General features: G+C 37.0%; 1 protein-coding gene across 8 annotated transcripts in view; it reads right to left on the bottom strand.

The window, feature by feature from the left end:
* The window catches only part of SOX5 (SRY-box transcription factor 5), a 989,998-nt gene that overhangs the window by 637,091 nt on the left and 327,598 nt on the right, over positions 1–25,309 (bottom strand). For all 8 annotated transcript variants that reach the window (XM_060024445.2, XM_060024443.2, XM_060024448.2 and 5 more), the window contains one exon: positions 9,769–9,829. The gene's annotated coding sequence lies outside the window, so the exon portion shown is untranslated. The remainder of the gene's footprint in view (positions 1–9,768; positions 9,830–25,309) is intronic.

Consider the following 25,309-nt stretch of genomic DNA (forward strand, 5'->3'; position numbering starts at 1 on the left):
TAACATCATGGACTATGTTGCGTGTAATCCATTACTATCATTATTTCCTTGCTCAAATGTCTCCGATGTGGCCATTGGGAGCCATGTCAAAATGGCTCCTGTGTCCTTTCAACCTGTTTCGATTCTTTTTAGTCATGCCTTACTTTCTTGAACCATAAGATTTTCCAGTTTCTCACCATATAATTTTTCTTCCTGCCCTAGGATCATCCATTTCTACAAGGGTTCTTGGTGTCTTTTATTGGAGAATGATATTCCGAAACCAAGGTCTAGGTAGTAGGTGTGCTCATCAGTACTGAGGTATTACTGCTTTCAAGCCCTCTCAGCAGATAGAGCTAGGGAATATATAAGTGGACACACACACACACACACACACACACACACAACTATTTCTTTATAACACACACCATGAGTTTTTATTGATACCTCATTCCATTCAACATCACAGGGTTCATTCTAGCCCTCTTTATTTCTTTTACAGTAGGAAAATGGCTCTCATTATCCACAGTCCTAGGATATGCTCAAAGCAGTTCAGAAGTGTTAACTCTCACCTCCATGAAAAGCAGAATTATTAATCCGTATTGTGTGAAAAGCAAATTTTCTGATGAAAATACAATAGTTCATTTTTTTTAAATCTTAGAGTATAAAGTCAAAAATCTGTTTGGCAAAGTTACTTAAATTTGCTCTTTTCCCCCACCCCCTTCATTTGTAATTCATATGAATACAATTAATCAAATTTGTTATTTTCTGTTTTCATGTGAGGCTCCCTAAACACCCTAGCTCATTTTAATTAATTATTTGTTTTTGAGTATGTCAAACATTAACACAGTTCCAAAAATGAGATCTATACAAAAGAAAAAGGATATTCAGATAAGTGTCACACTCTCCTGTCACCACTTCTACCTTATTTTCATTCTCTCAATACCCATTTGCTGGGCCCAACCTCTGTAAGTAAAAACCAATTTCATGAGTTTCCAGCTTATCTTTCCTATTCTTTTTGCCCCAATTAGCAGATACAAGTGTATTTTCTTATTTCCCTTTCATTCTAGATATTACTTTTCTGCACTTTTTTCACTTAGCAGTATAGACTGGAAATTACTCTGTATCCTTTCTTTCTTTTTACAGCTGCACGGTACCTCATTATGTGGAGGTTCCATAGCGTTCTAACGTATTCAGCTATTCTCCTATGCATGAGCATTTAGGTAGTTTTTAATATTTTACAATTATAAACAATGCCACAATGATTAAACTTGGGCATGTGATCCTCATATTGTCAAAGATGTATCTTCAGGATAAATTCCAAAAAATGGGATTGCTGGATCAAATAGTGTGTACATGTAGATGTGTTAGATATTGCCTAATTCCTGTCCAAAGGCTTGTACTAATTTTCATGCCATTTGGCAATGTAAGAGAATAAAACCTCTGTTTTCAACTCTTCCCCCAAATCATTTTAGCAGAGATGCTGAGCGGCATTTGAGTGTTGATTTATGTTTACCTCTTGTCTCTGAGTACAGATATCATCTAACCATGGTGCTAACAATCAAAGAAAAAGTTTACATAAATGTAAAGGAAGAAGAATAGAAAGAACAAGGAACTGGGAAAAAATCACTGGAAAAAAAATAGTTGGCTTTGATCACAACGGCTCAGGGTGAAAATACGTAGCATCTTTCCTTTGAAAACTTAAAAAACCAAGATTTTACAGTAATTTTTTCCACGGCCAAGATCAAGCCCTACCTCCATTTTTTTTTTTTTTTGCTGCGCCATGCAGCTTACGGGATCTCAGTTCCCCTATCAGGGATTGATCCCAGGCCATGGCAGTGAAAGCCCAGAATCCTAACCACTAGGCCATCAGGGAACTCTCCAGTCCTGCCTCCTTTATGTCCACTAGACCTATACCAATACAACAAGTGGCACACAGCATCTGAGTTATCTGCTAAAATGTCTGTCTTGCATTAAAGATTTTAATTTTGAAGTGGAGACCATATATTGATCCACATATTTACCTCAATTTCTAGCACAAAATTTAACATGTAACCTTCCTGATAAAAGTGTGTTAGAAGTTCATTAATATAAAAACAAACATTCTCTGGGTGCTCACTCTGTGCCAGACACCATCCTAAATGTTTCACATGTATTGTCTCATTACATCCACGGAACAATCATACAAGGTTGGTTTTGTTATTATTCCCAATTTATAGATGAGGAAACAAAGACTTAGAGAAGACGCATAACTTGCCTACAATAATACATCATGCAGAAAAAGAGTTGGGACTTGAGTAGGATTTGAACTGAGGTCTGTCTCATTCCAAAGCACATGCTTCTTTGCTTCCCCCTCGATGACACTTAGAAATAGGAGCCTTCCTGATGTCCCACACGTCACACTTATGTAGGCTAGTTCTAACTCTGCCTACTATAAGGCCAGAGCTAATTCTATATTATGGCTCTCAGGCCAGTATGTCGCTATTAAGAAGGGAAGGAAAGGCGGTAATTTCAGTGGTTTCCAAATAGACTCTTAAAAAGCTTTCTGAGATTTTTACCTTTTGGCAAACAAAGCTTTGGCTCCTCTGATACATGCACACATTTACTACACCCTTGTGACTGTGGTTTACATATAAGCATCTTATTAAAAGAGTTTTTAAAAAACTGAAATGTGATTCCCTTCCTGACAGCAAAGGAAAAATAAAAAGATGTTCTTTGCCCTCCTGTTCTAATCTGTGTTTGGAAGTCAAGTCTGCAATTCCCAGAACTCTATCACCAGCTTGTTACATTTCCATAAATCTGTCCAAGAATACAACACTGTTCACACAAAAAAATGTAATATAAACTGTAAAACACATGCACTTGATACCTGGATCCAATTTGCCCCCATTTTGTATGTAAGTCAAAATAAGGCGATGCTTTAAGTCTTTGAAATGACAATATCACATTATTTAGATAAATGCCACCCAATCATGATTGAAATTCTGATAGCATGTGCCTTACTGGTAAAAGAAAAATACCTGTAATGCATAGTTTAAATCATTACTTTGAAACAAAAGCTTCTTTTCTACATTGCTTGTTTATTTTTTGAGACCAACTCAGCAGGGCTATGTATTTTATTAAAATTGCCTTCAGACTGCTAATGGCAGGGCGTCTGTTAGCACAGGAAAAGTGATGGCAGTTTGACTCCTATTCCTAATATTGGGAGTTAGTCCAGACACTTAAGAGCCAGAACTCTGCTGTGCATTTGACTATGTTATCAACACTTTACTTGCTAATGATACTAGTGACAGCATTTCAATATGATGGGTCAGACTTAAATAGGAAAGCTTATAATTGTGCTTACAGAACCAAAGAAACTCCCTCCCCCCTCCCCACAAGAATATCCCTTTCATCAGCAGATCAGCTGGTGTTAACTTCATGACTGGGAATTATTTGGTAAGCTTCTGCTCAATATTTTTTTCTCCTTTTCCACTTCCCACCTTGAATGGAGAGCCTCCATCAGCACCTGATATCTACCCGTTCAGAAAAAGACAACTGAAAGCCTTCCCGTGGTGCAGCCATGTGCCAACTACCCAGCAGAAGGTCACACTGATGACTTCCCTGTGGCTTTTATTTTCCCCAGGGAAATCCACAGCCAGGGCTGACTGCTTGCCAAATATGCCGAGTGCCACAAACCAGCAGTGCTAAGAACCCCCCCATCCTTCTTGATGGGAAGCAGTAAGCAACTGTGCTGAACACCTGTGTCAGCTCCTGTTTCTGGGGACACCCCAGGCAAGCACTCATTCAGCACTCAGGGATAGGGCTCCCCTCTTCTAACTGGTACTTCTGTCCAAAAACTTCTCAGTAGTCGTATGATAATAGTTATGTTTGTCAGATCTCTATAACACTAGCGTGTTTAACTACTGTTGAGGATGATTTAAATCATTTATGAGTTAAGTATTTTACTCTAATCATCTAAAGGGAATCAGGATAATGAATGTATTTCCTATTATTATAAATGTAAAAGTAACACTCTCCATCACTTCCTCCAACAAACTTGAGGAAGAGGAGACATAGTCTGAGATTTGGATGGCATGATTCCATAGATGGACAAGATCTAAATCAATCAGTATTTTTCCTATAACTAACTGGGAATAATATGCTAAACTGAACCGGTGAAAATTCTAGTCAAGAATGGATGGAGAAAAATCAGGCAATATAACTAAAAGATTGCCTGCCACAGGTTAAGACTTAGTAAGAATATATGAATGAATGAATGAATGAATGAACCAATGAATGAAGGAACATCTAAACAATTTTCAATACTTCAAAAAATTCCATAATCCAGAAATGATTATATTCTAGGGAGCCAACTGAGTCTGCACTTAGTGTTTATGATTTGCAGACTACTCAGGCAGGACTTGTGCAGAGATTCAAAATAAATAAATGAATAAAGAAACCAAAGCCTACTTCAGGACCACATAGCTTGTCAAGCAGCAAAACTACAATTCAAGCTTCAGAGTTTCTTCTACTTTGACTGTTCCATTTGGTCTTCTCCAAAATTCCACATGGCATTCAGACTGTTGGTCTTTCAGGGTGTTTCCTAAGCCTGGATTGCTCTTCCACCAAGGAGGCAAATTTTGCTATTGGATGTAATCTCGCATAGCTTCGTTCTCAACTCCCCTGCCTAGTTCCAGAATCTCTGCATGGAATGCTTCTTCGATATATCAACATTGGTATTTCAAATGTACAGACGCTCAAAACAATTCACTTACCTCCCACTAATTAAAAATATGTAAATAAATACAAACAATTAAATTTTCCAATTTCCTATATCTGTGAATTGCATGGCTTATATTTCAATTACTTAAGGTTAAAATTCATCCCTTATTGCTCCAGAAAGTCTACCCTAACGATTCCGTCTTTGGATTTCTGCTCCTATCTGTCCCCAGGTTTTACCATCTTGGTCCTGACTTTCTGGATCTCTTGCTTAAATGACTACAATGGTCTCCTACCTTCCCCTTTTAGCTTCTCCCCTTTCAATCAACCTCATACTGCCAGCATATTAACTAATTAATCCAAGGCATAGATCTAATCACCACCCACGTTCCCTTAAAAAACAAACAAAAATTTTTAATGGCTCCCCAAGTCCTCTTAAGTCTAATCACTAGCATGAGATTCAAAGCCCTCTTTACAGATTTGAACTGTAAAGTTTCTTTATGTTGTAAACAGCCCACCATATCTTTACAGTTATTATCTCCCTTTTGTATACCCTGTGCTGAATCCAAACTTACCCAAGCCGAAAAAGACACTTAAGATACCAGGATCTTAAATATATACTAGTTAAGCCCTACCAGTATCTAACATCTCTGCTAGGAAAATCATCCTTTAAGATCCAGCTCAAATACTGTTTTGTTTATGAAACTTTCTTTCTCTTTTCTATGAACCCTCATAGAACGTCAGGTTGTAGCTCTTTTGTAAGCTTTTTGACATTATATCTCACACTATAATATTTGGTTCATTTAGCACAAGCTATAAGCAAAGCACTTTGAAAAATATTTTAGGGATACAGTGGAGAACAAGACATTCATTCAGCAAAATGCAAAGAGAAAAAAAAACTTTTTTAACTGGAGTGGAAAGTGGAAAGTCATTCAAGCAGTTGAAAGAACTCAAGGGCCGAATAAGATAATGACTGACAATCACCATATGGATTTAGTGTGATGGAGATAACTGATGACCTTAGCAATGGTTGGCAGGATAGAAGTAGAAGAGGACTGACGAGCAAGAAGGAAGAAAGAAAATGGAGACAGTGAGTTAAAACTTGGGGAAAATAAGTATATGAAGGGAGTGGTAGCTGGAGGGAGAAGTAAGATCAAAGGGAAGCTTTTGTTTATTTATTATTTAAGAGAGGAAACTTGACATGTTTAACCATTAAAGTTTCCAATAAAGAAGAAGTTGAAGATAGTCAATTGAAGAATCAACGTTTTTGGAACTGCCAGAGGAAGTAGGTTTAAGCATGGGGGAGGAACTGGCCCTTCCAGGAGAAGGAGAACCTCCCAGCAAAAAAGGGACTGGAATCACAGCAGATTCAACAATTTTAGGTGCATATGTGAAGCTGAGGCTGCATACCCTCTCCTTCAAAAAACAGTGTCAAAGAGTAATTTCCTTATTTCTCCGTTTAAACATAAACCTGATTCTTATTCTTACGACTAAAAGGGAAAGCATTTAGAATAAACAAGAATTTTTAAGAAAATTATACTAAGTATTCATAAGCAAACAGATTTATATATTTGTTTATGAAAACAAAATATATATTTATTACATGAATATTCTAAAAGTCAAATAATGAAACTCGAAGCTTATATACCTACTTATAGGTTTAAGATAGTTTTTAATGCATTGATTCAAAAGTCTGACACATTTCTAGTAAACAGTTATTGGGCAATTGGAAACTTCTGCCGTAAGACTGATAGGAGAAGGCACTTCCACCTCCTCAACTCCTTTTTCAATAATCACTTTGATTCTTTGACATGACAGTAATAATAAGTTTAGAAATAACCCTTCCTTCCAAATATCAATAATACCTTCTACAACCTAATTTTTCTGAAAATAAATATGAACATTTTCCTCTGTTATTTATATAGTATATCCCTATTTTTTCATTTATATTAAAAATGGTCACTTCTAACATAAGTGATTCCTAATTCAACCGATTTTTATTTACACATTGCACACATTGGTTTAACAAATGTAGAGGAACTGCAGAGATAACAGTAGCAATGCAATTCTCCTTATGGGAGAAGCAGGGGTCGTCATTTAGCAGGCAAACACAGGTTAAAGACCTCAAGTCGTCCTCCTGGTAGGTTTCAGAGCTGGTTCCAGAATTCATGCCCTATAAGTCCTATGAAGCTGTTTTGTTTTGTTTTTTTTAAACTGATCCGTGTTTCCTTCTCATAGTCTTATCAATCATGTGATCATTACAATAAACCATCACATAATTTTCAAATATCCTCCCTTACAACTAGGAGAGAAAAATTCACGACTTGTTTATGGACTTACACAAGGCTATGTAGTTTTGGCTGAAATTAAAAATGACAAACAAATGGGAAATTCAGCTATGCAAAGCAACTAACTGGACACACCAATTTCTAAATATTACATACCCTTGTCATTAATGTGCCTATTATGAAAAAATAAGTTATACAGAACCGAAGGACATGATTCAAAATCAAAAGGATTCTGCAAATTAAAGACATGAAAATGAAAACTGATAGCTCTACTATTTAACATGAGCTCCCTGAACACAATCATCAGTCAAAATCTTAATCAGGTAATGTTGCCCTAATCGTTGTTAAAGTCTATTTTCATTCATAATTTATATTCTGTGTATAAAGAAAGAAATTTTTAATGCTTTACCCAAGCTGTAAGTCCAAGTGATCCTTAAACCTTGAGAGCCACATCATGCCCCTTTATTGGCTGAAATCCCCTTAATGATTCCCATCTCACTCAGAATAATAGTCAAGGTCCCGCCATGGTCTACCAGGCCTTATAAAATGGTCATCACAACATCCTACCCTTTCTCATCTCTGACTTGTCCACTCCATACTCTCTCTGGCCACAGTGCCCTTCTTGATGCTCCTTCAACATACCAAGCACACTCATTATACTTGTTCTTCCCACAGAATGTAACTCTTCACCCATAAATCTAAATCATTCCCTCTCACTACATTCAAGTCTGTGCTCCATTCTCTCCTTTTCAGAAAGGCCTACCCTAGACATGGTATTGGATACAGTCTCCCACCATCCTCAATTTACTCTGCTTTATTTCCTCCTTAGCATGTATCCCCCTTAACATATATATTAAAATCCTCGTGTTATGTTTTCCTCCACTAGAATGAAAACTCCAGAAGAGCAGGAACTTCTGTTATATGTATGAATGAATGATCATCTTATCGTTTCATCCAGCTGAATAGGGAACTTCTCCAGAGAAACAACAGTAAAAAAATCTTAACGTTCTTGAGTTCTTCAAATATCAATACAATTCCAAGTCAAGTATGAGTATCAATGGTATTCTTTATAAAATATAAATTGGTGAAGATGACAAATGATGATGGTATTTTTCATGTGTGTGTACAATGTTGTGTGCACAATGTGGTGTGCACAGTTGTTTGTGTTCCATAACCTGTAAGGCACGTAATTCAGTGGGTCTGCATCATATCAAGAAACAGATTAATCTCTGTTACTAATATTTCATGTGACAGTGGGAAGCAAGGTAGGTTTGTAAAATAGATGCATTAGACTGAAGTTCTTTCTATGTGTCAAGACTATAAGGGATCTATGAGGTCTCTTCCTTCTCGATCTCACTTCCAAACAGGAAAAACTCAAACAACTGTATTCAATTTAACATCAATATATACATACAGCTGGATGCCAAGAAAATGCACTACTTTTGGCTTCAATTTATTTCTTTATAATGTTTAGTTCAATGATATTTATAAGCTGAAAATTGGGAGATGTTTACTACCAGAAAACTCTTTATACACGTATCACCAAAAAGTGGTTCTCAACTCTGCAAGAATCAGTGCAGACATACTTACAAACCCAATTACTTGGGCATATCATTCTAAACACAGCTTTTTGCAAGACTCTTTCTTAATTTAGCCAAGAACAGAGACCCAAGTATATGCAATGCATCAAGATATACTTGAAATTATCTTTCCTTTAAGCTGGAGAGTGGTGTTCTCTCAAGATGCATACAATAACAATCTGTTTAGTCCATAATTCTAGAAAATAACTAAATCCCTGAAGCATCCTGGCAGAAGAACTTTAAGCTTAGATCCTTTCTGAATAAGCCATTTCACTTGAAGAGATGTGATCAGACTGAAGAACAAAGCTATTTATCTCTCTGTGTGATGGAACCCGAAAAGCCCACTGGTAGCTGCTCTCCAGGAGGCCTGGATGTGGACGAGCTAAGTCAAATTCCAGGAGAGTTGTGGAAGTGGTAACACTAGAGGGGTAACAGAAAGGGAGAGGACTCCCAAGCTTCTATAAATAACTAAGCAATAGTAGCAAAAGTTGTAATCACTATTTAAGACAACCGGTAGTCTTCCTTGAAGCAGGAGATGAACACGAGCCATCAGTCACTCATGGTGACACACAGGGAAATGGGGACTGCAAAGGCCAGCATGGCTGCATCCAGCTTACTGAGGAGTGTGACTTACACTAAACTTTCCACAATGGCTGACAAATGCTCACAGTAGACCCTTTGACTGATTAACCTTCAATTTACATATGGTAGTCAACATTCAGTAGTTAAAATTAGCGTTGGTAAACATATTGACTCTAAGAGCATCAAGAGCTTTTCGAGGTGTCCCTGTGCCCAGAGCACGGGGCAGAAAAGAAAGGAAACTTGACTTTCATGATCCAAGTGTTCTCCCACTACAGTTACATAATTAATAACACTATATATGTTTTAAAGTTTTGATTCTGGAAAAGTCATCAAAAAGTCTTCATTTCAAAATTGTTTACACCCTAAAAAGGATAATAGAAATCAGGGTAACTGTGTACCATATTAGGTAAGAAATCTTCTATTCCTGAAAATCTCTTCGAATTATTTTTTCATCTTCAAATCCTAAAAAGAGAATGCCTAAATGCTGGACTTATTATCTAAAGGCTTTAGTCGTTACTTGCAAAACTGAAGACCACACCAAGTAAGCATGGATAAGAAATAAACAAGTGGCAAGAGATCAAGAACTCCAAAATTAATGACAAAAGAATGATCAGCAAATGATAATAATACAATGTTCTGACCTGCTGAGTCTGCAATCTCTCCCACTCCTGATGTCCTTGATATTATCTATTTCTTGCAATGCTAAGAAAAAAATAACAAAGAAAGACAAGTATTTAGGGAAAAAAATCAAAGCAATTCTGAAATACTTAGGTGAAAAAAAATTAAACATTATAAAGAGAGTTAAGATTTCTACTACATAACTTTGGAAGAAATATTAAGTAATTTCATTCTAAAATTTTTTCTAGACCAGATTCATAGCCACACAACGTCAGACTCATAGGACTATGCCAGTTAATAGCTGATGAATGAATAATAAATGAACACTCAAAAAACAAACTTTCATAAATGACAGGCAAGATATAATGATAGTTGAAATGTAAAAAAAATGTGAACCAATTATCTTGAAGCTGTTTCAATTAAATCACTTTTAAAATTTTTATATTATTACTTCAGTCATGTAAGCACATGTGCATGTATGTAGCCTATGATCACCCTGGGCCCAGTTTTATTGAGAGAAACAATTTTAACCATTCTTATAATCCATAATGGTTAACTTGAAATATACTTATAATGCAACCTTACTTACAACTACAATACTTCAAGGATAACAGGCTAACAGGCACTGAAATTTATTAACTACAGACTAGCACTTACCAAAGCACAGTGCTACATTGTACTAGGATACTAAGTTGTATAAGAATAAAGGGTTTACAAACTCACTGGATAATTTCTATGTTAAAACAATAAAAACAAAAATAGCAAACTAAACCCAGAAACACTGTATTGATACTTAGTCACTTTATCTGAGCCAGACCCCAAATACCAGGATTTAAGCATTGGTCCCATGACAGAAGAGCTTTATGTCTTTAGAAATTTACCTAACCTCTTTGAAGGTTTATTTTCTTGATCTGTAATATGGTTTCATAGCCTTGATATAAATCCAAAAATTTAAAAAATTTTCAATACATGTAACTATATTATCATTATTTTATTATTTATTTATCGGTATAGAATTCTTTTTATAAGGAGAGGTTCATTATCTATTCTCAGCTGTTTAAACTTTGGCCTCAGAATGATTATGGTTTCAAAATGGTTTCAAAATGTCTAAACATTTGTTACTGACTTTTATGATCTTGAAACATGATCATTAAAATTGTATAAATATAAATTACATAATGTTTATGCCCTAGGAGGGTACAGTTACATGTACCATCAATCAGATTATGTGGTTAGTATTTTATTTCATTTATGTATTGTTAACTAATTAATTAATTAATTTTTGGATGCATTGGGTCTTCGTTGCCGCACGCCGGCTTTCTCTAGTCATGGAGGGTGGGGGCTACTCTTCATTGTGGGTGCGGGCTTCTCATTGCGGTGGCTTCTCTTGTTGCAAAGCATGGGTAATAGGCACGTGGGCTTCAGTAGTTGTGGCATGTGGGCTCTGCAGTTGTGGCTTGTGGGCTCTAGAGCACAAGATCAGTAGTTGTGGCACACAGGTTTAGTTGCTCCACAGCATGTGGGATCTTCCCAGACAAGGGATCAAACCCATGTCCCCTGCATTGGCAGGCAGTTCTTAACCACTGTGCCACCAGGGAAGCCCTGTGGTTAGTATTTTAAATAAGACTGCAAAATGATATGCTCAGGGTAACAGAATTCTACTTCTAGGATATTGATCTAACATACTAGAGCCAGGGATTTAGAGATGATCTAGAACCAGGTTACCTGTATAACTTTTGATTATTAGTTTATATAAGACTTCTCATTTTTGAAAGAAACAATAATTTGGGGTGGTTTCTGGGGTACCTAAATTCTTTTAAAGGCTACAAAATAGTAAAAGAAATTACACACCAAGACTAAGTGGGATTTATCCTAGGAATGCAAAGTTGGTTTAACATCTAAGTATCAAATAATGTAACATATCATACTAATAAAATAAAACACAAAACCATACGATCACCTCTATAGATGCTGAAAAACATTTGACAAAATCCAACACCCTTCCATGATATAAACATTCAACAAACTAGCAACAGAAGGGAACTTCCTGAACCTAATAAATGGCATCTACAAAAACCTCACAACTGTCATACGTAGTAGTAAAAGACTGACTGGTTTCCCACTATGATCAGAAATAAGACAAGGGTGTCCACTCATGTCACTTCTATTCAAGACTGTACTGGAGGGAGACCTTCAAGATGGCAGAGGAGTAGGACGCGCAGATCACCTTCCTCCCCACAAATACATCAGAAATACATCTACACGTGGAATAACTCCTACAGAACACCTACTGAACGCTGGCAGAAGACCTCAGACTTCCCAAAAGGCAAGAAAATCCCCACATACCTGGATAGGGCAAAAGAAAAAAGAAAAAACAGAGACAAAAGAATAGGGATGGGATCTGCACCTCCGGGAGGGAGCTGTGAAGGAGGAAAAGTTTCCACACACTAGAAAACCCCTTAACTGGTGGAAACGAGGGGAGGGTTGGGGGGAAGCTTTGGAGCCATGGAGGAGAGCTCAGCAACAGGGGTGCAGGGGGCAAAGCAGAGAGATTCCCGTACAGAGGATCGGTGCCAACCAGCACTCACCAGTCCGAGGGGCTTGTCTGCTCACCCACCAGGACGGGTGGAGGCTGGGAGCTGAGACTCGGGCTTCAAAGGTCAGATCCCAGGGAGAGGACTGGGGTTGGCTGCGTGAACAAAGCCTGAAGAGAGCTAGTGCACCACAGCTAGCCAGGAGGGAGTCCAGGAAAAAGTCTAGACCTGCCTAAAAGGCAAGAGACCATTGTTTCGGGGTGCACGAGGAGAGGGGTTTCAGAGCACCACCTAAACAAGCTCCAGACACAGGCGCGAGCCGCGGCTATCAGCACGGACACCAGAGACAGGCATGAAGTGCTAAGGCTGCTGCTGCAGCCACCAAGAAGCCTGTGTGCGAGCACAGGTCACTATCCACACCTCCCCTCGCAAGAGCCTGTGCAGCCCGCCACTGCCAGCGTCCCATGATCCAGGGACAACTTCCCCGGGAGAACACACAGCACACCTCAGGCTGTTGCAATGTCAAGCTGGCTTCTGCCACCGCAGGCTTGCCCGCCTTCCGTACCCCTCCTTCCCCCCAGCCTGAGTGAGACAGAGCCCCCTAATCAGCTGATCCTTTAACCCCATCCTGTCTGGGCAGGCACAGATGCCCTCAGTTGACCCACACGCAGAGGTGGGGCCAAATACAAAGCTGAACCCCAGGAGCTGTGCGAACAAAGAAGAGAAAGGGAAATTTCTCAGAGCAGCCTCAGCAGCAGTGGATTAAATTTGGACAATCAACGTGATGTACACTGCATCTGTGGAATACCTGAATACACAACGAATCATCCCAAAATTGAGGAGGTAGACTTTGGGAGCAACTGTAGCCTTGGGGTTTGCTTCCTGCATCTAATTTGTTTCTGGTTTTATGCTTATCTTAGTTTAGTATTTAGAGTTTATTATCATTGGTAGATTTGTTTATTGATTTGGTTGCTCTCTTCCTCCTTTTTTTTTCTTATATATAAATACATATATTTTTTCTCTTTCTCTTTTTGTTAGTGTGTATGTGTATGCTTCGGTGTGTGATTTTGTCTGTATAGCTTTGCTTTTACCATTTGTACTTGGGCTCTGTCTCTCCGTTGTTTTGGTTTGTTTGTTTCTTTGTTTTAGTATACTTTTTAGTGCTTGTTATCATTGGTGGATGTGTTTTTTGGTTTGGTTGCTCTCTTCTTTCCTTTTTTTAATCACTTTTTAAATTTTTTTATTTTTAATAATTTTTTATTTATTATTTTAATAATTTTATTTTACTCTTTCTTTCTTTTTTTCTCCCTTTTCATTTGAGCCATGTAGCTGACAGGGTCTTGGTGCTCCAGCCAGGTGTCAGTACTGTGCCTCTGACGTGGAGATCCAAGTTCAGGACATTGGTCCAACAGACACCTCCGAGCTCCACGTAATATCAAATGGTGAAAGCTCGCCCGGAGATCTCCATCTCAACGCTAAGACACAGCTGCACTCAACGACCAGCAAGGTACAGTGCTGGACACACTATGCCAAACAACTAGCAAGACAGGAACACAACCGCACCCATTAGCAGAGAGGCTGCGTAAAATCATAATAATGTCACAGACACAACAAAACACACCGCCAGACGTAGACCTGCCCACCACAAAGACAAGATCCAGCCTCATCCATGAGGAAGGCACTACTCCCCTCCAACAGGAAGCCTACAAAACCCACTGAAGCAACCTTAGCCACTGGGGGCAGACACCAAAAACAACAGGAACTACGAACATGCAGCCTGCAAAAAGGAGACCCCAAACACAGTAAGTTAAGCAAAATAAGAAGACAGAGAAACACACAGCAGATGAAGAAGCAAGATAAAAACCCACCAGACCTAACAAATGAAAAGGAAATAGGCAGTCTACCTAAAAAAGAATTCAGAGTAATGATAGTAAAGATGACCCAAAATCTTGGAAATAGAATGGAGAAAATACAAGAAACGTTTAACAAGGACCTAGAAGAACTAAAAGGAAACAAACAATGATGAACAATGCAATAAATGAAATTAAAAATTCTCTAGAAAGAATCAATACAAGACTAACTGAGGCAGAAGAATGGGTAAGTGACCTGCAAGATAAACTAGTGGAAATAATTACCACAGAGCAGAAAAAAGAAAAAAGAATGAAAAGAATTCACGACAGTCTCAGAGACATCTGGGACAACATTAAACACATCAACATTCAAATTATAGGGGTCACAAAAGAAGACAAAAAGGGACTGAGAAAATATTTGAAGAAATTATAGCTGAAAATGTCCCTAATATGGGAAAGGTAATAGTCAATCAAGTCCAGGAAGTGCAGAGAGTCCTATACAGGATAAAGCCAAGGAGAAACATGCCAAGACACATATTAATCAAACTATCAAAAATTAAATACAAAGAAAAAATACTAAAAGCAGCAAGGGAAAAGCAACAAATAACATACAAGGGAATCACCATAAGGTTAACAGCTGATCTTTCAGCAGAAATTCTGCAAGCCAGAAGGGAGTGACAGGATATATTTAAAGTGATGAAAGGGAAGAAACTACAACTAAGATTACTCTACCCAGCAAGGATCTCATTCAGATTCAATGGAGAAATTAAAACCTTACAGACAAGCAAAAGCTAAGAGAAAACAGCACCATCAAACCAGCTTTACAACAAATGCTGAAGGAACTTCTCTAGGCAGGAAATACAAGAGAAGGAAAAGACCTACAATAACGAACCCAAAACAATTAAGAAAATGGTAATAGGAACACACATATTGATAACTACCTTAAATGTAAATGGATTAAATGCTCCAACCAAAAGACAAAGACTCATAGACTGGCTGAATGGATACAAAAACAAGACCCGTACATATGCTGTCTACAAGAGACCCACTTCAGACCTAGGGATATATACAAACTGAAACTGAGGGGATGGTAAAAGATGATCAATGCAAATGGAAATCAAAAGAAAGCTGGAGTAGCAATTCTCATATTAGACAAAATAGACTTTAAAATAAAGACTATTACAAGAGACAAAGAAGGACACTACATAATGATCAATCCAAGAAGAAGATATAACAATTGTAAATATTTATACAGCTAACATAGGAGCACCTCAATACATAAGGCAAATACTAACAGCCATAAAAGGGGAAATCAACAGTAACACAATCATAGTAGGGGACTTTAACACCCCACTTTCACCAATGGACAGATCACCGAAAATGAAAGGAAATACAAGCTTTAAATGACACATTAGACCAGATGGACTTAATTGATACTTATAGGACAGTCCATCCAAAACAACAGAATACACTTTCTTCTCAAGTGCTCATGGAACATTCTCCAGGATAGATCATAACTTGGGTCACAAATCAAGCCTTGGTAAATTTAAGGAAATTTAAATAGTATCAAGTAACTTTTCCAACCAAAGTGCTATGAGACTAGATATCACTTACAGGAAAAACTCTGTAAAAAATACAAACACATGGAGGCTAAACAATACACTACTAAATAACCAAGAGATCACTGAAGAAATCAAAGGGGAAATGAAAAGATACCTAGAAACAAATGACAATGAAAACACAATGACCCAAAACCTATGGGATGCAGCAAAAGCACTTCTAAGAGGGACGTTTATAGCAATACCATCAATCCTACCTCAAGAAACAAGAAACATCTCAAATAAACAACCTAACATTATACCTAAAGCAATTACAGAAAGAGAACAAAAGAACGCCAAAGTTAGCAGAAGTAAAGAAATCATAAAGATCAGATCAGAAATAAATGAAAAAGAAATGAAGGAAACACTAGCAAATATCAATAAAACGAAAAGCTGGTTCTTTGAGAACATAAACAAAATTGATAAACCATTAGCCAGACTCAACAAGAAAAAAAGGGAGAAGACTCAAATCAATAGAATTAGAAATGAAAATGGAGAAGTAACAACTGACACTGCAGAAATACAAAGGATGATGAGCGATTACTACCAGCAACTATATGCCAATAAAATGGACAACCTGGAAGAAATGGACAAATTCTTATAAAAGCACAACCTTCCGAGACTGAACCAGGAAAAAATAGAAAACATAAACAGACCAATCACAAGCACTGAAATTGAAACTGTGATTAAAAATCTTCCAACAAACAAAAGCCCAGCACCAGATGGCTTCCCAGGTGAATTCTATCAAACATTTAGAGAAGAGTTAACACCTATCCTTCTCAAACTCTTCCAAAATATAGCAGAGGGAGGAACACTCCCAAACTCATTCTATGAGGCCACCGTCACTGATACCAAAACCAGACAAGGATGCCACAGAGAAAGAAACCTACAGGCCAGTATCACTGATGAACATAAATATAAAAATCCTCAACAAAATACTAGCAAACAGAATCCAGCAGCACATTAAAAGGATCATACACCATGATCAAGTGGGGTTTATCCCAGGAATGCAAGGATCCTTTGTATATTCAAATCAATCAGTGTGATAAACCATATTAACAAATTGAAGGAGAAAAACCATATGATCATCTCAATAGATGCAGAAAAAGCTTTTGACAAATTCAACACCCATTTATGATAAAAACCCTCCACAAAGAAGGCATAGAGGGAACTTACTTCAACATAATAAAGGCCATATATGACAAACCCACAGTCAACATCATTCTCAATGGTGAAACACTGAAACCATTTCCCCTAAGATCAGAAACAAGACAAGGTTGTGCACTCTCACCACTATTATTCAACATAGTTTTGGAAGTTTTAACCACAGCAATCAGAGCAGAAAAAGAAATAAAAGGAATCCAGATTGGAAAAGAAGAAGTAAAGCTGTTACTGTTTGCAGATGACATGATACTATACATAGAGAATCCTAAAGATGCTACCAGAAAACTACTAGAGCTAATCAATGACTTTGGTAAAGTAGCAGGATACAAAATTAATGCACAGAAGTCTCTGGCATTCCCATACACTAACAGCAAAAGATCAGAAAGGGACACTAGGGAAACACTCTTATTTACCATTGCAGCAAAAAGAATAAAATACCTAGGAATAAACCTACCTAAGGAGACAAAAGACCTATATGCAGAAAACTAGAAGACACTGATGAAAGAAATTCAAGATGATACAAACAGATGGACAGATGTACCATGTTCTTGGATTGGAAGAATCAACATTGTGAAAATGACTCTACTACCCAGAGCAGTTTACAGATTCAGTTCAATCCCTATCAAACTACCAATGGCATTTTTCACAGAACTGGAACAAAAAATTTCAGTTTGTATGGACACAGAAAAGACTCCGAATGGCCAAAGCAATCTTGAGAAAGAAAAACGGAGCTGGAGGAATCAGGCTCCCAGTCAGACTATACTACAAAGCTATACTACAAAGCTACAGTAATCAAGACAATATGGTACTGGCACAAAAACAGAAATAGAGATCAATGGAACAGGATAGAAAGCCCAGAGATAAACCCACGCACACATGGTCACCTTATTTTTGATAAAGGAAGCAAGAACATACAAAGGAGAAAAAACAGCCTCTTCAATAAGTAATGCTGGGAAAACTGGACAGGTACATGTAAAAGAATGAAATTAGAACACTTCTTAATATCTTACACAAAAATAAACTCAAAATGGATTAAAGACCTAAATGTAAGGTCAGACACTATAAGACTCTTAGAGGAAAACATAGGCAGACACTCTATAACATAAATTACAGCAAGATACTTTTTGACCCACCTCCTAGAGAAATGGAAATAAAAACAAAAATAAACAAATGGCACCTAATGACACTTAAAAGCTTTTGCACAGCAAAGAAAACCATAAACAAGACGAAAAGACAACTCTCAGAATGGGAGAAAATATTTGCAAATGAAGCAACTGACAAAGAGTTAATGTCCGAAATTTATAAACAACTTATGCAGCTCAATATCAGAAAAACAAACAACCCAACCCAAAAATGGGCAGAAGACCTAAATAGACATTTCTCCAAAGAAACAAACAACCCAACCCAAAAATGGGCAGAAGACCTAAATAGACATTTCTGCCAATAAATACATGAAAGGATGCTCAGCGTCATTAATCGTTAAGAGAAATGCAAATCAAAAGTACAATGAGGTGTCACCTCACACCAGTCAGAATGGCCATCATCAAAAATCTATAAACAATAAATGCTGGAGAGGGTGTGGAGAAAAGGGAACCTTCTTGTACTGTTGGTAGGAATGTAAATTGATACAGCCACTATGGAGAACAGTATAGAGGCTCCTCAAAATACCAAAAATAGACCTACCATACAGCCCAGCAATCCCACTCCTGGGCATATACCTTGAGGAAATCATAATTCAAAAAGAGTCATGTAGCACAATGTTCATTGCAGCACTATTTACAATAGCCAGGACATGGAAGCAACCTAAGTGTCCATCGACAGATGAATGGATAAAGAAGATGTGGCACATATATACAATGGAATATTATTCAGCCATAAAAAGAAATGAAATTGAGTTATTTGTTGTGAGGTGGATGGACCTACAGACTGTCATACAGAGTGAAGTATGTCAGAAAAAGAAAAATAAATATTGTATGCTAACACATATATATGGAATCTAAAAAAAAGGTTCTGAAAAACCTAGGGGCAGGACAGAAATAAAGACATAGACATAGACAAGGGACTTGAGGACACAGGGAGTGGGAAGGGTAAGCTGGGACGAAGTGAGAGAGTGGCATGGGCATATATACACTACCAAATGTAAAATAGATAGCTAGCGAGAAACAGCCGCATAGCACAGGGAGATCAGCTCCGTGCTTTGTGACCATCTAGAGGGGTGGGATAGGGAGGGCAGGAGGGGGGAAGGCGCAGGAGGGGGGATATGGGGATATATGTATATGTATAGCTGATTCACTTTGTTATAAAGCAGAAACTAACACACTATTGTAAAGCAATTATACTCCAATAAAGATGTTTAAAAAATAGTAAAATAATTTTTAAAAAAAGACTGTACTGGGGCTTTCCTGGTGGCGCAGTGGTTGAGAGTCCGCCTGCCAATGCAGGGGACGCGGGTTCGTGCCTGGGTCCAGGAGGATCCCACATGCCACAGAGCAGCTGGGCCCGTGAGCCACGGCCACTGAGCCTGTGCTCCACAATGGGAGAGGCCACAACAGTGAGAGGCCCGTGTACTGCCAAAAAAAAAGACTGTACTGGAGGTTACAGCCAGGTTTATTATGAAAGAACAGAAATAAAACACATCCAGATTGAAAAGGAAGAAGTAAACTATACTTGTAGACAATGTTAGTTTTATTTAGAAAATCCTAAGTAATTCACTAAAAAAAACTATTAAAACTATGAACAGGTTCAGTAATATTGCAGGATACTTGATCAATATAAAAATCATTTGGGGACTTCCCTGGTGGTCCAATGCTCCCAATGCACGGGGCCCGGGTCATTCCCAGGTCAGGAAACTAGATCCCACATACCACAACTAAGAGTGCACATGCCGCAACTAAAAGATGCCGCATGCCTCAACTAAAAAGATCTCACATGCTGCAACAAAGATCCCACACATACCAGGTAAGATCCTGTGTGTTGCAACTAAGGCCTGGCGCAGCCAAATAAATAAATAAATATTTTTAAAAATCAACTGGATTCCTATATACTAGTAATAAACACTACAAAAATAAAATTAAGAAACAATTTCATTTACAACAGCATGAAGAAAATAAAATAATTATCAATTCAATAGTGTAAGTGGAAGACTTGTACATTAAAAATTAAAACACTACTGAAAGAAATGAAAGAATATCTAAAAGAGATGAAAATGCATCCCACATTCATGGATCAGAGAACTTAATATTCTTAATATGAAATATTCCCCAAATTGATCTATGGATTCAACACAATCTCTATAAAATTTCAGCTGGCTTTTTTGGTAAAAACTGACAAACTGTTCCTAAAATTCATAAGGCAATGCAAGGTATCCAGTATAGCTAAATCAATCCTGAGAAAGAAGAAAAAGTTGGGGAATGCATCCTTTACCACTTCAAAACTAAAGACAAAGCTACAGTAATCAATACAGTGTGGTACTGGCATAAGGATGCAAATATAGATAAATGGTATAGAATTGAGAGTACAGAAATAAACCTAGACATTTATGGTCAATTGAGTTTCGACACACTTGCCCAGACAATTCAATGGGGGAAAGAACAGTTATGGTATGACAAAAAATAAATAAATAAATAAAGTCTTTGTTTCTGGTTCTTTTTTTTTTTTTTTTTGTATTTTTACATTTTATTTATTTTTTTACACAGCAGGTTCTTATTAGTTATCCATTTTATACATATTAGTGTATACATGTCAATCCCAATCTCCCAGTTCATCACACCATCACCACCACCCCTGCCACGTTCCCCCCTTGGTGTCCATACATTTGTTCTCTACATCTGTGTCTCAATTTCTGCCCTGCAAACTGGTTAATCTGTACCATTTTTCTACGTTCCACATATATGCGTTAATATATGATATTTGTCTTTCTCTCTCTGACTTACTTCACTCTGTATGACAGTCTCTAGATCCATCCACGTCTCTACAAATGACCCAGTTTCGTTCCTTTTTATGGCTGAGTAATATTCCACTGTATATATGTACCACATCTTCTTTATCCATTCGTCTGTCGATGGGCATTTAGGTTGCTTCCATGACCTGACTATTGTTCCTGATTCTTGACACAGAGCTTTGAAAACCCTTGGAATTCCCTGAGTGGCATGTGTGACTTTGTTATGCTATGAGGTGACTCTTGTCAGAGTTCCCAGATAGCTTCAGGCTGGGAGAGAATGTCAGAAAAAGCAACCAAGTGATTTGAGGGATGGAACTTTGAGACACCTCCCCACCCCCCCAACCCCTGACCCTCCCCCATGCAACCTCTGGGGAGAAGAGATTGAGAGGCTGGAGATTGAGTTTAATGACATAGCCAATGATTTAATCAACCATGTCTATAATTATGTCAATAAAAACTCTTAACAACAAGCTCAGAGAGCTTCCTGCTTGGTGAATACATTGATGTACTAGGAGGGTGGCAACCCTGGCTCCACAAGGACAGAAACTTCCATTCCACAACCCTTTCGGCCTTGTTCTATATACCTCTTCATCTGGCTGCTCATCTGAATTCCTTACAATAAAACAGTCATCATAATTAAGCACTTACATGAATTCTGTAAGTCATTCTAGTGAATTACGGAACCTGAAGCAGTGCCGTGGGAGCTTCCAAATCTGTAGCCAATTCAACCGGGCAGAAGTGCCCCTTGTCTGGGGACCCCACTTGCAGCTCTCTTCTGAAGTAAGGGCGGTCCTACTGGGGACCTTAGCCTTTGGTTCGTGGGATCTGGTGCTAACTCCAAATAGTTAGCATCAGATTGATTTGAATGATAGGACACTCAGCGAATGTCAGAGAACTGGTATTGGGACATAATCGTCTTTTCAGCAAATGGTTCTGAGAAAACTAGATACCCACATGCAAAAGAATGGAATTAGATCTTTACTTCAAAACCGTATAAAAAATTAACTCAAAATGGATGATATAACTAAATGTAAGAGCTAAAACCATAAAACTCTTAGAAGAAAGCATAAATATTTGTAACCCTGAGTTTGGCAATGGTTTCTCAAATACAACACCAACAGATAAAATGAGTAACAAAAGAAAAAATCAATAAATTAGACTACACCAAAATACGAAATGTCTGTGTTTCAAAGTACACCATCAAGAAAGTGAAAAGGCAACCTACAGAATGAGAGAAAATGTTTGCAAATCATAGATCTGATAAAGGACTTGTATCCAAAATATAGAAAGAACTCTTAAAACTCTATATTAAAAAGTCAAACAATCCAATTAAAAAATGGACAAAGAATCTGAATAGATATTTTACCAGAGAAGATATAAAAATGGCCAATTAGACTAGGAAATATACTCAACATTAGCCATTAGGTAAATGCAAGCCAAAACCACAATGATATACTACTTCACATCCACTAGGATGGCTATTTTTAAAAAAGAGATAATAACAAGTGCTGATAAGAATGTAGAGAAATTGGAACCATCTATGTCACAGGTAAGAATGTGAAATTCTGCAGGTGTTCTGGAAAATAGTTTGGTGGTTCCTAAAATGTTACATACAGAGTTACCATATGACCCAGCAATTCCACCCCTATGTACTTACATACACAAGAGAAATGAAACATGTGTCCATACAAAAACTTGCACCCGAATGTTCATGGTAGCATTACTTATAATAGCCGAAATGTGGCAACAATCTAAATGTCCATCAACTGATGAATGGATAAGCAAAATGTGATACATCCATACAGTGGGATATTATTCAGCCATAAAAAGGAATGGAGTACGTGTTACAGCATTGATGAACCCTGAAAATATTATACCAAATAAAAGAAGCCGATAACAAAAGACCATATATTGTATGATTTCATTTATAAGTCCAGAATATTACCTATTCTATAGATTTACCATCTATAGAAACATCGAGCAGATTAGCAGTTACTTAGAATTATAGGGAAAGGAGATTTGTGGGGTAATGGGAAGCAACTGTTAATAAATATGTAGCTTCTTTTTGTTAGATGAAAATGTTCTAAAATTATACTGTGGTGATATTGAACAACTCCTTGAATTTACTGAAAAACACTGAATTGCACACTTTCAATGAGTGGATTGTATAGTATATAAACGATAACTCAATAAAGCAGTTTTTAAAAAATTACACAGATAAAACAAAGACATGTTAACACATTATCCCCATTTTTAAAAGGAAAAGTACCCACATCTGTCTTGAAAAAGTTTGTTAAGATGATACCAAAGAAATTTTATATTTTGATAGATTATTGCTTGACAGATAACATTAATGGCATGCCAAGATTAAATACCAATAATAAAATAATAGTAAGGTGTTCTACTTTTAAACTAGTCTTCAGAGATTAGTCTTCCAATAGAAATCAAGTATTATAATAAAATCCAAGTATAATTTTCACTTTTTCAGGGCTGGTAGTGTAGAAAAAAATCTTTTCATCCAAAGTATGGTGATAGTTCAGAATACAATTTGTTAAAAGCTGTAAATCATGTAGACACTTTTGTGATTTTAGAATTCTCTACTTAAGAATGACTGTTAAAAAGGAATACTTTAGCTGCCAAACAAAATTAGACACGTATGTGAGGAAACATATACTTTGAAAATATCAAGTTTCAGCGACATAAAATTCAAGTTTACCAATCCTATCTATTTAAACCTTCAATTTTAATATGAATTCATTTAAACAAGTACTCAGAAGCTACATTACCCTATGGGGCTACCTCATATTTACCCAATTTCAATGATATAATAAGAGTTATAAGATTAAGCAATGTGATCAATTCTAGTTACACAACCTAAAATGACTAAACTCTTTGTCAGTCAATACATGTTTGACTATTCAAGTATAATTTCTGCCATTGAAATTTATATAAGGTCTGCTGCCTTCTCTTAACTGTGCATGCACATTGCTTCGAGTTCAGCTGCAAATCTGTTGAATAGCAACCATCTACCTATTCATCTATTCATTTATTCAACAAAAAAGTTACTGAGCACTTACCATAAGATATTGCTTATATAATAAGGCAGAATGGAGAAATAAAAAGAACACGTTTTGAGATCATCTAGACTTGAGTTTAAGTTCAGGCCTCAACTTATTATAGGTGGTAAAACCTTTCTGAACCTTAGTTTTCTCATTTTTAAAGTGAGAATTAATTAAAGTAATAAATGTTACAGAACCCAATAATAAATGTTCTTTCTTCAGCCTAATTTGAAGGCTAAGAAGATTAATCAGATATGAATTCTGCCTTTTATAAATTAACAGTACAGCAGACATTATAATGTATATAAGTAAATTAAATAAGGTGAAAAATTATACAATAGAAATTTCCAGTGATAAAATAAGAAATGAGATGATCCATACCAGATGTACATAACATGGCATCATCATCATCACCAAATAGAAACAGCATTTATATAGTTGGTTACCAAGCTAATTAAATAATTATCAACTGAAAAATAGAAGATCAATAATCTTGGTTTGTTCCAAGGAAATTCTGAGTAATTGCAAGTAAAGTTTAATGTTAGAAGATTATAACGTTACAGAAGATTATATATAGAAAAGATGCTTACTTATTAGTATTGTTTCTTATGGTAATGAATAAAAATGCCACATTTCCTCTATCAAGAATTTGTTAATTCTGGCTATCCCATCTCCAGCCTATATGGATGACCACTGGCAAGTTACTTTAAGTCTTGGTTCCTTCCTTTCCTCATCTGTTAAATGGGAATTAAAATCATGCACGCTTTATTGGGTGAACAATAGAATAAAATGAGTGCATGTCAAGTGCACGAGTGCCTAGTCCACTAAGTACCTAACACTGTAGGTATTCAAACAACGTTCGACAGTCTTATCCCTCTTATTATAATCTTTCACACCACAGCAAGAACATGTAGAGGCATTTTAACTAAATTTTAATTACCATTCAATGGGAGGTGAAATATCATAGCAAAAAAGATTTTTGCATGCATATTGGGAAAACTAGGGCTTTTTCTTTATATCATTCATAATGGCCAGCAGAATGAAGTTCTATGACTGGCCAAGACTATATCATGTGCCTTTGTGGTGGGCAGATAATGAGAAACAGTTCAACGAAGAGAAAGAGTATGTATATAGGTATGGGGGGATGCTCTTTCTAGAAGAAGGGAGTGGTAAGCCATGCTGAAAGATAAAACAACATGCCTACCTACTTCTACCAAGTGAACAGGGATAGTCTTTGCCATAAGTTATGATTTCTAATTTAACTGAACTCAGAAGATGGTAAATAAATGAGTGACTTATATAAATTTAGAACTCTTTAATTAAAAAGTCCTCATGATAATAATGGAGGGAGTCTCCTCTCCCTTACCTGTTGCATCTAATTGGCCATTGAATCATCCTCACCCAATCTCTCAAATATCT

Source organism: Delphinus delphis, chromosome 11, assembly GCF_949987515.2.
Source record: "Delphinus delphis chromosome 11, mDelDel1.2, whole genome shotgun sequence".
In the NCBI taxonomy this organism is placed as follows: Eukaryota; Metazoa; Chordata; class Mammalia; order Artiodactyla; family Delphinidae; genus Delphinus; species Delphinus delphis.